Source organism: Podarcis cretensis, assembly GCF_951804945.1.
Source record: "Podarcis cretensis genome assembly, chromosome: 15".
Taxonomy (NCBI): Eukaryota; Metazoa; Chordata; class Lepidosauria; order Squamata; family Lacertidae; genus Podarcis; species Podarcis cretensis.
In genome coordinates, this window is record NC_137185.1 from 2,641,458 (window position 1) to 2,653,618 (window position 12,161).

Below are 12,161 nucleotides of genomic sequence, written 5' to 3' on the forward strand. Positions count from 1 at the left end.
TTAAGACTCTCGCTTTGCTCCACCTCTTCCTAAGTTCCTTTCTCCTCTGGGCCCTCCTGCCCGCTAGGGTTTCATCCTTCCTGGACTCCTCTGACGCTGACCCTGACGATTCTTGCCCCTCCTTCCGGCGGGCTTTAGGACCTGGTTCCCTATCCGGGCTACCTTCTGTGCCGCTCGCCTGTACCTTTGAACTTGGCGCGCGCGCCCAGCCTGCAACTTTCCTCTTGACCGTTAACTCGCTCTCCGATGGAGGCGTGGTCAACCCTGACTCATCTTCTCTTGCTGGTGGTGCATATGTGGGCTCTGACACCTGGGACTCCTCCCCCCCACTACGCTCTGGTGGGGAAGCTGGTCCTGATTTCCAACTGCTGCTCTGGGAGTCCCCGCTGGCCCCTTGCTTCTGGGGTGTCCCCCTTGGGTCGCCCCTTGCCCTGCCCATCGGCGCCCCCTTCTGTGAATCTTCCGATTCGCTGGAGAGGCTCACGGAATCTATCGGGCTGCTGTCATATTCTCCTACGCTGCCCTCGGATTGCTCCCCCTCGCTCTCCATCTCCTCTCCTCCCTGCGCTCCCGCTGAGTCCCTGACAACTTGTTTTCACATTGGGGAGTAAGCAGATGTTGTAGGCTTTTGAATTGCCTGCCAAACCTATTTAACCCAAGGAAATAGCGTGGAATGTGATGGCTCTTTCTCCAAAATGCCTCCCGCATCCGTCTCTTGTGGCACCAACAGTTGCAGGTGCTTCATTCCAGCTCAGATTTCTTGTCTATCTAAGCCAATATTGTCCACTCTAACTGGCAGCAGCTTCTGATCAGTGCCGGCCCTTCATATTAGGTGTGAAGATTTGATGTGAAGTTTAAAGCTTCGTAAGTTCAAAAACATATTACTAGGTAGGTTCCATACTATGGTGACATGGTTGAAGGTTATAAAACTGTACATGGGAGAAAGTGGAAAGAGAAATATTTTTTCTCCTTCTCTCATAACATTTGAATCTGTGGGCATCCAATGAAGCTGAATGGTGGAAGATTCAGGGCAAATTTTAAAAAGCTTATTCACACAGAGCAGAGTTTAACTGTGGAACTCCCTGCCACAGGAATCAGTGATGGCCACCAACTTGGATGGCTTTAAAAGAGGATTAGACAGATTCATGGAGGGGAGTTTTATTGATGGCTAATAGCCAGATTGGCTATGCTTTGCCTGCATGGTCAGAGGCAGGAATGCTTCTGAATACCAGTTGGTGGGACCCTCAGGAGTGGAGAGCGCTCTTGTGGGCTCTCTGATCCTGCAGGCTTTCTCAGTGCTCATATTCCATTGCTGCGCGTGTGACTTTTTCAAAGACGTGTGTGTTCCATTGGAAAGGGTTGCTGTGTTACATAATTCGGCCAGTGATGCTGCTCTAATGTGACATTTGCCTGCTCAACTTGGAGAGGAAAGGAACACTGTTCCATCACCACGCTCGCTTGGAACTGCTGGTGAACCAGTCCTCCGTTCGCAAGCCTGGCGTGCTCCTACCCACCCTGTGCAGAAGAATGATCGTTTCTCTTCCCTGCTCCCCCTTTAAATATCCTGTCACCATAGCGACTGCTGGAACAGGGTGCCTCGCTGGCAGGCGGGTGCCAGCTTTCCCTGAGCGGCTATGGCTGTTGCGGCAGAAATAATCGGTTTGCTATTTTTAATAAAGTGTGTTGAAGGAGGCGTGATTGACAGCTTGGTCCAGGGGGACCATCGCAGGTGGGGAGGAGGGAGGTTATCCCTTAAAGCGAGGGGGGCGTCGCTGAACCACGAGTAAAACGGAGGTTATGGATTGGGGCCTGGGGCTCATCAGTGGACCATGTGCTCTATGCATGCAGAAGGCCTTCGGCGAAAAAGGATAGGGCAATAGAAGCAGAGGAGCTTTTTCAGCCCCGGGGCCACATTCACTTTCTGGGGGCCACACGCGCAGAGGTGACAGTTGTAATTTTTAGCTTTGTATTGCAGGCTAGCTTCCACACACTCTTGCACACCTCTGCTGGGAGGGTGTTCCACAGGGCAGGTGCCACCACCGAGAAACCCTCTGCCTGCTTCCCTGCAAGCTCACTTCTCACAATGAAGGAACCGCCAGAAGGCCCTCAGAGCTGCATCCATATGAACACTTGTCTGTCTCTCAGCCCTGGATGTCTCCCTAAGCTCTTAATGCTCAAGTTCCCCCCAGAGAGGTGGTGCTTTTGGTTATGCAACAACGCCGATCCCTCTCTTTCTCTCCCTGAGCAATCCAACTCAACTCTCTTTCTCTCTCTTGGGACTTTCTGCTCTCCATATGCCCTTGGATATATTCTGCCTGCCCACCTCTTGCCAATTTCTCCTGTTTGGTGTCTTTGCTTGCTCCACCCACGCGCCATGCCCACTGCGTCGGCGGGTCCGAAATCCTGAGGAATCAGCAGTTCAGCTTGTGTGATGACGCAGGGGAAGCCGGCTGACGACTCAGCTGTTTTCTTTTTAGCTGGGCCCGGACCGCTGAGCACCCTCGGAGGCAGCCACGCTGTCGAACTTGGCAGGATCCGCTCCAAAGTTTCCTCGCATCAGTAGCTCCAGGCAGATCTTATTCTGTGGCCCCTGCTACCCCTACTTTCCTTCAGGCCACAAGGACTGGGAGTGGATAGTTTATTAGTGGTATTTACAGCCCCAGCATTTAACCCTCAGAACGGCCTGTGGTTTAAACTGGACTGTTGCCTCGTCTTCTGCCAGCTCGGAGGCTTCAGTCTGAGCGGGATCAGGGCCTTCGTCTCGCCATCTAATTATGGGCCTGTCCAAACATTGTGGCTTCCTTTTCTTTCCCTTGTGATTATGGCCAGTGTTTCTGAAAAGAGTCCACGTCTCCCTTCCCTGCCAGCGTCCCTCAGTTTCTCTTTTTGTGAGCTAAGCCTTGAGTGGGCAGTGTGTTGTGAATCCAGCAGGCATTAGAAGCCGCCTTTTATACCAAATCATCTTCTAGTCTAGATTCCCCCCCTTCACCCCCCCCTTTTCTTTTTTTAACTGGAGATACTTTCAGGAAATTGAACCCCGGGCCATGCCAGGCAGGCACTCTGCCTCTGAGAAACAGCCCTGTCCCGTAACAGCACAGTAAGTGGCCTTATGCTGTTTAATAAATAATAATAAGAAGAAGAAACAATAAATTTTTATTTATACCCCACCCTTCCTGGTTCAGAAAACCGGGCTCAGGGCGGCTAACAACAAATTTAAAACACTTAATTGATGCAACAAAAAAATAGCATAAAATACAATATAAAACGCGAATAACAATAAATTCAGAACTCAAAAATCAATTTAGAGGGGAAATCCATCCAATAAACATTAGATGATCACCTGGGCTAGCTGGCTAAATTAGTCCTATTTGGGCCAGCAAGGAGACCAGGGGAGAATTAGCTGTGGGATCCCAGAGCGGGTAATCTTCATAAAAAGGGGAGGAAGGGGAATAAAAGATCAGGCTAAGTTCAAGTTGAAAGCCAGGTGGAATAGCTTCATCTTACAGGCCCTGCAGAAGGAAGTTAAATCCTTCAGGGCCCTGGTCTCATGGGACAGAGCATTCCACCAGGTCGGAGCCATCACTGAGAAGGCCCTGGCCTGGTGGAGGATAATCTGACTTCCTTAGGGCCCGGGACCTCGAAACTATGATTATACATGGACCTTAAGGTCCTCTGCGGGGCATACCGGGAGAGGCGGTCCCGTAAATACGAGGGCCCTAAGTCCATCTGACTCAGTATTGTCAGCACTGACTGGCAGCGGCGCTCCAGGATTTCAGATTGGGGTTCTCTCTCCCAGCCCAGATCTTCAGACATGGGGGCATTCCCAGGTTGAACCCTGGGACCTTCTGCGTGCAAAGCAGGCACGCTCCCACTAAGCTCTTCCCTTGGGAATAAGGGTTCTAGTCCTCATGGTTCCTAGCGTGAGGCGGATTGAATCGGAACCTAGGAAGCTGCCTTATACTGAGTCAGGCCATTGGTCCATCTAACTCAGTGTTCTCTATGCTCTGCTCTCCTGGGTTTCAGCTGGGGGTTGATCCCGAGGGCCTTCTGCATGCATGGCAGTTGCTCTGCCACTGAGTTGTGCTCCTCCTTCTGCCTCGTGGGGGAAGAACGCCCTGCTCCTTAATTCTAAATATGCAGTTGCTCAGTTTGGAAGTAATAGCATGCCTCCATTCCTTGGTCATCTTACACCCTATCCCAGCAACGATGGGTCAGGCAATTAATTAATTTGTTGGCCACCCGATACAGGGCAGCTTCTTGCAATCAAGCTTGCTTAAAACCCATATTTAAGAGATCGCGGCATAAAACGCCACCCTCCGCAGGACGCAATGATGGACACATAACAGCAGCTAGTAATTTTAACAACTGTTTATTTGTGTGTGTGTTTTAAAAATGTTTTTATACTGCTGCACACTGATGTTTTATGAGAAGGCAACGTATGAATACTTCTATGACAGCAATACCAGATCAGATCATAATAAATACCGGTAATCACAGAGACTGGATCGAGCAGCAATAGCTTCATTTTGTCTCCTTGCACTTGAGGTTCGTCCGTCTGTAGGAACGCAAAGCCAACAGATTCAGTGTGCAAGCTCAGAAGGAAAAGGGGAACAGTCTCCAGATGAGCGGCGGCTTCTTTTTGCCCCTGTTTCTCAAGCACTTCTCTTTTTCATTATTCTGATGATCATCTCTATCATTATTATTTCTTTCCTCTGGCTTGCTAAGTGCTCTCTTCCTCTTTGGGGTGGGAGGGGAAGCTTAAAAGTGGTTGTGTGGAAAACCACCCTGCGTCCAAAAATATAAGGCTTGGAAAAGGCAGCCAGGAAGCCAAGAGCTGCTGGGCGTTCTTTTGTAACAGCTCCCTTGAGCCTAAAAAAACTGATTTCCTCCCTCCTTGACTTTCTCCGCTGGCAGAATAATGGAAGAAGCTGTTTTCACAACTCCCTTCCACTGTGTTTCTGTTTAACTGAAGCTCTTAAATTTGCATGCTGCGGGGCAAAGGAGGAGAAGGTGTTTGCTTTTTTTTAAAAAAAGAGAGAAACTTAGGTTTCTAGTCCTCATGGGTGCAGACATAAATCTGTTTTTAGCCTACCATCAATTTTAGTTATTAATACCTGAGGGTTGTTTTTAACTGTCTTTTTATTGACAGTTTTATTCCTTTTGTGAAGCATTTTGAAGTTTGTTCGTTGTACAGTAGTTTGTTTGTTTTTTACAGCCAAGCAGTATACAAATCTTGTGAAATAATAATAAAATAAAATAGATGTACCTTTGACCGCAGTACAGTTGACCAACAGGGTGTTGCAAAAACTTCTTTAAAAGGAAACACAGATTTTTTCGCCACAGAAGCCTGCATTTCGCCGACTGTACATGCATTCCACAAATTATCCCCACTGGTCATGTTTCCTGTCACGAGGAGAAGGCAGCTGCTCTGCAAAGCAGGTTGGCATTTTCCCACCTAGACCCCCCCCAAAAAAAAATTCCCTTTCTTATTACTGGGCATCTTATTTGACAAGCTTTCTGGCTCCTGAGATTTCTCTAGGAGTTGTCTCTCTGCTTTCAAGGGCACACCTGCATCCATGAGGACTAGAAACCTGCAGAGTGTCTCCTTTTACAAACACAACAGCAGAGCTTAAATTCTCCAGAAAGCGTAATTCTGCTCGTTTTAACTTTTTTAAATAGTTATGTCATTTTGTAACCTCAAGTCACTCAGGGCTTCCTTTGGTGGCAGTGATGGGCAGAGGCTGATCTATACTATGACCAGTCTCCTTAGGTAGTTCGTAGAATCAAAGAGTTGTCGCCTTGGAAGGGGCCCCAAGGGTCATCTAGTCCAACCCAAGTCCGGATTGGCTGTTGTGTGTCTTGGCTTCCCTGTTCCTTTTTCACCTCACCATCCGTGCTCTTGTTTCAACCAGAACTTTGCTCTTTGGCACCACGACTCGCGCAGCAGCGAGGGTGCCCAGAAGGACCCCTTCTTACTGTTATTCCTTCCTGTCTGATGCTCTTAGCAGCTCCGGGAGATGGCTGGATATAGCCTCACCCTCTTCGTTTCCCACAATGCCCCTGGTCCTGCATCACCCTGAGGAATTGTGGGAAGTTTCCTTGTCACCTTGTCATTTGCCTTTTCTGAGACTGGGTTGGGGGCAGGGAGACAAGCTTCAGACGCCACAAGAGGGGTGGGACATCAAACTCCACCCTCCGCCACTGGCCCTGATCCACATCCTGCCCCTCAAGTGAGGAGGTGAACCCCCCCACCAAGAGGCTGCTCTCCCCAGAGATCCCTTGAAACAGAGAGCCTTGGGGACAACCCTCCACTGTAGTTGACCTTCAGCCGCCCAGGAGCCCCAGAGGAACTTCCGCCCAGCACAGGAAGCGCTTTCCCAGCCTCTCCCCGGTCCAAGAGAGCGTATGGTGGCGCCTCTTGCTAAGCCAGCCTTGGGGAAGCTGGCCAGGGAGGAATCGGCTGGGCTGTTTATAGCTGTCCGCCACATAATTGTGCACAGCTGTCTGAAGTTAAGCCCTCTCCACACAGGTCCCTTGCTGTCTTTTTTAGCATGGAAGCTGGCAATTTTTTTAATAATTCGAGAGAGCGCAAACAGCCTGGCATGATAGATGGAACCAGCTGCTCTCTGGGACGCAGTGGTGAGAGGGAGATAAGATGTCCTTTTTTTTGAGGGTCAGAATTAAATACAGCCAAGGAAGGCGTGTAGCTCAGGGGCAAAGTGCCTGATCTGCCTTCGTTCAGAATCATGAGGACTAGGATCTTGGGACAGCTCAGTAACTGAGCACCTGCTTTGATGCAGAAGCCTGCAGGTGTAATTGCCAGGCAGGGCTAGGAAAAGGGGCCCCACGGGGTCCTTGCTTTGTAGAAGCACCTCTGCCAGCCTTCGGGCAGTTGGCCTTGATCTTGCCCGCCGCACAAGTTAATCGGGATCTGAGCGCCTGCCAATGAGGTCAGCAACCCGCTCCTGTGCTTTTGCGTGCCTACGCAGAAGAAAATTTCTCCTGCACGCAGAGCCTCTGTGAAGCTATCAAGGCTAGGTAGCCTTTGGCTAGGCCTGTCCTCTACGATTTTGACATCCTGTGGCAATGAGTTCCACAGGTTAATCCCACACTTGCGTGCAGAAGCACTTCCTGCTGGTCAGTCCTGAATCCAGTGGCCAACCTGGATCTCTAGCATTAGAAAAGAGCGAGGGGACCTCAATTTGATCTCTGCCTCTCCAATACATTTGTCATTGCATGTGCCTCTATCATAAGAATAGAAAGTTTTTCAGAATCTTTTTCCCAGCCCTGCCTGGGATCGAACTTGGCACCTCTTCTGCATGCAAGCCATGCCCTCCCCCCCTTTGTAAAGGGAATCCGTTGCCATGTTCATCTGAGTCACCATCGCTGAGTGTGTGAGACACAGAGCAACGCTTACAGGAAACCCAAGCGCCGGCCCTCTGCACCAGGTTATAACAATTATCCTTCTGGCTCTGCCTTGCTCTTGCTGGGACCACCAGTGGCCCTCCAGGGTGTCGGACAGAGAAGGGTCCTTTGGATCTGGGACCTAAGACCGTAACAAGAGCCTGCTGGGTCAGGCCAGTGGCCCAGCCAGTCCAGCCTCCTGTTCTCCCAGCGGCCACCCAGATGCCTGTGGGAAACCCACAAGCAGGATTCGAACACAGGAGCAACTCTCCCTTCCTGCAGTATTCCAAAGCATTGCTGCTTCCACTATGGAGGCACAGCCTAGCCACAAATTTGCCTCTTTTAAAGCCATCCCAGTTGGTGGCCATTCCTGCCTCCTACTGGAGCAAGTTTAATTTTGTGCTGCATGCAGAAGTCCATCCCTTCCACTTTGCAGAAATCTACCCCCCCCCGGAAACTCCTCTGGTCCAGGTAGGCTCCCTGGCTCGTTACCCCCCCCCCCTTCCTCGCAGCCCGCTAGTGAGCTGCCTTCTGCCTGTGTGTGTATGAATGCCAAAAAAAGAAAGGGAGGGGGAAGAAATGGAACCACCACCATCGTAAGCTTCCGTCTGTGAATCATTTCTCAAGCAGCCTCTCTCTCTCTCCCCCCCCCTTCATTGCAATGTGGTTTTCCGACCAGAGAAGCTCCACAGAGTTCTGCATTCTGAGTCTGGTGTGCAGATGCTGCTCAGGCGAGGCTGGAGGCGGACGGCACTCCTGTTGATGCAGCAAAGAGCGCGATCCCACGGCACAAGTGAGTCCCCCTCTCCGCATTTTTAAAATGTTATTTATCGGCAGGGATGGAGAGATGCATCTCTCCCTCTTTCTCTCTCTCTCTCTCTCTCCCCCCCCCCATGTGTTTTGCCAGCTGGTGGGGATTCCGGATGCTTTAGAAATAGCCCCCTATGGGGCAACGGGGGGGGGGGGGGGAGCTGGACCGTATGTGCTCTCTCCTCCCCAGCCTTTTGAGCCAGCACCCTGCCGGAAAAAGGCTGCTCGGCTTCTGCTTTTTCCGAGACCTTTCCGCGCCCTTCCGCTGGATTGCAGAGAGAGAGAGAAACCTCAGAAGACGTGGAACGTGGCTTCCCTTTTTCCTTGCAGAAGCTGACACGCTTTGCAAAAAAATAATATTATTTCGCCTCCCTGTGTCTCCTGAATCTAGCAGAGGCGCCTGTGCATGCATGTGTGCTTAGCCGGATTAAAGGACCTGCTGTGGTTGCTGTCAGTTGCTCCCCCCTCCCCCCCTCTGCGGAGTTTCCTTAGCGACAGAGACGGGCTGAGCGTCTCTTGGCTTCGTGCAAAAGCATCTCTGGATCAGACCATCTCAGCCAGGCTTTTGCCTCTCCAACAGAGCCGGGCTGGCGCTCCTGGGAAGCCCAGGGGCACAAATGCAGCATGTCTCCCCTCTTCCCCTCCTTTTTTTACTCTAGCATCTGGGGGTACACTCTCTCTGCACCTGGAGGCTCCACCTGAGCTTGGCTACTCCCTCCCCTGGAGTTTGCTTAGCAACAGCAACCCAGGAGCGTTCTCCAGGGCTGCTCTGCTACGGATTGCCTGGAATGAGGAAGGCTGAGAAAAGACAGGTGGCGGTAGTTTTAGCTCAATTCAGGAGATGTAGCAGGTGCCCTGCAGGAAGAAGGTTCCAGGTTTGATCCCCAGAAAGGACCAGAGAGGGAAGAGGGAGATGGGGGGTAGGAAAAAACCTGTCCTTGGGATGGCAGAGATTCTGTCTGCAGCAGATGACATTGAGCTGCATGAATAAACATAGTCTGGTCTGAACATGGGAAGCTGCCTTCTGCTGAGTCAGACCACTGGTCCATCAAGCTCAGTATTGCCAGCACTGGCTGGCAGCGGCGCTCCAGGGTTTTAGAAGAAGGGACCATCCTGACCCTGGAATTGGACCATGCAGACTCTCCCCGTGACCTACAGCCCTTCCCCTAAAAATAAAATGAGATTCCAGGCCTTGTGGTGAAGAGCTGGCTTAAATGAGAGCATAGGAATCTGCCTCATGCAGAGCCAGACCAAATAAAAGCAAAGCACAAAGTCCTTGTGGTTCTGAGTTGAGGGCCTGATTCGAAATACAAACACACAGGGAGGTGCTTTACACTGAGGCAGAACGTTGGCCCATCTTGTTCAGTGTTGCCGACACTGACTGGCAGCAACATCTCTCCAGGGTTTCAGGCAGGGAGTCTCTTCCCCAGCCCTACCCGGAGACGCCGTCGGGGATTGAACCAGCGACCTTCTGCATGCAAAGCAGGTGCTCTGCCACTGAACTACAGCCCCATCCTCCATAGTCTGCAAAATAACTAGTTCCCAGGGTTCCTTTTTTGGGGGAAGGCGGAGCCCATCACCCCCAGATCCATCCTCATGCTGGGCGAGGGCCAACGAGAGTTGGGAGCCCATCTCATCCATGACCCTCAGTTCAAGGGTCTCGTGTTCTCCTTGCTCCCACAGGAGGCAGTGACAGCCACCAATTTGGATGGCTTTAAAAGAAGACGAGACACATTTTTTAAATGTTGTATTTTAATCTTGTTTTTAAGTTGTATTTTTTCAGTTGTTTTTATACCTGGTGTTAGCCGCTCTGAGTCCAGTCTTGGCTGGGGAGGGCGGGGTATAAATAAAATTTATTATTATTATTATTATTGGAAGAGAAGTCTATTGATGGCTCCTAGCCACAGTGGCTGTGTTCTGCCTCCACGACTGGAGGTAGTAAGCGCTTTTGAACATCAGTTTCCTGGGAATTGCAGGTGGGGAGAGCTGCAGCGGGTTCCCAGGTCCTGCTTGCTTGTTCGCTATCCGTGGGGTGCAGTGGGTCAGTGCATCTGGCTGTTAACCAGAAGGTGGGTGGTTCGAGCCCACCTCGGGGGCTGGACTAGATCACTCTCAGGGTCCCTTCCAAATCCATGATTCTGGGATCACGTCACTTCTAGGATTCTATGTGCAGCTGCTTGTCTATTGTGGGAACAGGAGGCTTGCCCAGGTGGGCCACTGGCCTCATCCAGCGGGCTCGACTTCTTCTGTCGCATTCCCAGTGACAGCAGGCGAGAAAGTGGGGGGGGGGGGATATATTGCAAAAGCAGCAGAACTGACGGCAGGCAGGATAGGGAACCGGCCAGGCTGGCTTGCGGGCTGATGGGATTTAGAGTCCAGCAACATCTTCAGGAATTCCCCTTTGCCGTTGAACGGGTCACAGCATGTGAGCAGATTCCTTGCCGAGTGTGTGGGCAGCAATGCCTGCCCTCTCCTGTCAGCCACAGGTGGCAGCTAATACGAGCCTCCATGTGTAAGGGCAGCGTCCCCAAGATTGCCAGCCACCGTAGGAGAATATCCAGTGACTTCACATCTGGCTGTTGCGCTCCCCAGATTCGCCTGCTTGGCTACTGTGGGGAACAGGATGGTTGTGAATAGGGGGGCCTTTGGCCTGATCCAGCCCAGGCACTCCCATTGCTCTTATTGCACTGAGTGAAAGGAGGAGGGGCTATTCACCTCCCCACCCACTCCTCAAATCATCTTTGTTTTATAGTTTTTCCGCTTCCAGCATTCTTCGGGTTTTGGATGCATTTTATTATCACGTTAGACCATCAGAAGAGAGCCTGAGTGCTGGATCAGGCCTATCTAACACAGTATCCTGACCTTACAGTGGCCAACCGGATGTCCCAAATGGGACCTCAGCATAAGAGCAGCTCTCTGCCCACTTGCGATTTCCAGCAACTGGTATTCAGCACTGACTATGTCTCCTAGAGCTCTAGGGATCGTCTGATGAGATTGACTGGCAGAATAATAGAATATTAGATTTGGAAGGGACCCGCAAGGGTCATCTAGCCCAACCCCCTGCAAGGCAGGAGTCGCAGCTGAAGAATCCCTGACAGATGGTCACCCTGCCTCCACTGGAGAAGATTCCTCTGTCATCTGAAGTAGTCCATTCCAAGCAAAAGGAATAGAAAGGAGTGAGGCCTTTTCCTTGTGATGTATTAAGATTATGTAGAAACCTGGGTTCAAATCCTGTATTCACCCACAAAGGTTACCAGGTGGCCTTGGACCAAACCTCAACATTTTTATTCATATGTGTAGTGAGTAGGGATGGGGGAGAAGAACTCAGTTTGGTTCTCATTTTAACGCAAACCCACCTGAACCAATAAAAGGTAAAGGGACCCCTGACCGTTAGGTCCAGTCATGGCCGGCTCTGGGGTTGAGGCTCTCATCTCGCTTTATTGGCCGAGGAAGCCGGCATACAGCTTCTGGGTCATGGGACCAGCATGACTAAGCCGATGCTGGCGAACCAGAGCAGTGCACGGAAACGCCATTTACCTTCCCGCTGGAGCTGTGCCTATTTATCTACTTGCACTTTGACATGCTTTCGAACTCCTAGGTTGGCAGGAGCTGGGACTGAGCAACAGGAGCTCACCCTGTCACGGGGATTTGAACCGCCGACCTTCTGATCGGCAAGCCCTGCACGCAAACCCAAAAATGTCTCTCTTCTGTGTAATCCACACACTTCCCAGATTTGCGGTCCTGTTCTCCAACCAGATGTAATTGCCGTGGGATGTTGCAGCGGCTGCTGGGATAAGTGTTTGGGTAGGTTTGTGGAGCGTTGTTCTCTTGTGGGCAGGCTTGCCAGACCTCCTGCCGTCTGAGTCGCTGCTGCATCCCAGGGTGGAGATGGGTAGGAGCGATGCAATGGCAGTTCAGTTCAAGTGTACCGGCAGGAGCCTCACCCC

General features: G+C 51.2%; 1 protein-coding gene across 3 annotated transcripts in view; it reads left to right on the forward strand.

Annotated features, from left to right (window-relative positions):
• The window catches only part of SPECC1 (sperm antigen with calponin homology and coiled-coil domains 1), a 106,565-nt gene that overhangs the window by 2,245 nt on the left and 92,159 nt on the right, over positions 1–12,161 (forward strand). The window contains exon 2 of one of the 3 annotated variants that reach the window (XM_079955467.1): positions 8,084–8,197. The gene's annotated coding sequence lies outside the window, so the exon portion shown is untranslated. Of the gene's footprint in view, positions 1–7,977; positions 8,198–12,161 lie in introns of those variants that run through there. The other 2 variants (XM_079955468.1, XM_079955466.1) reach the window with 2 other exon arrangements.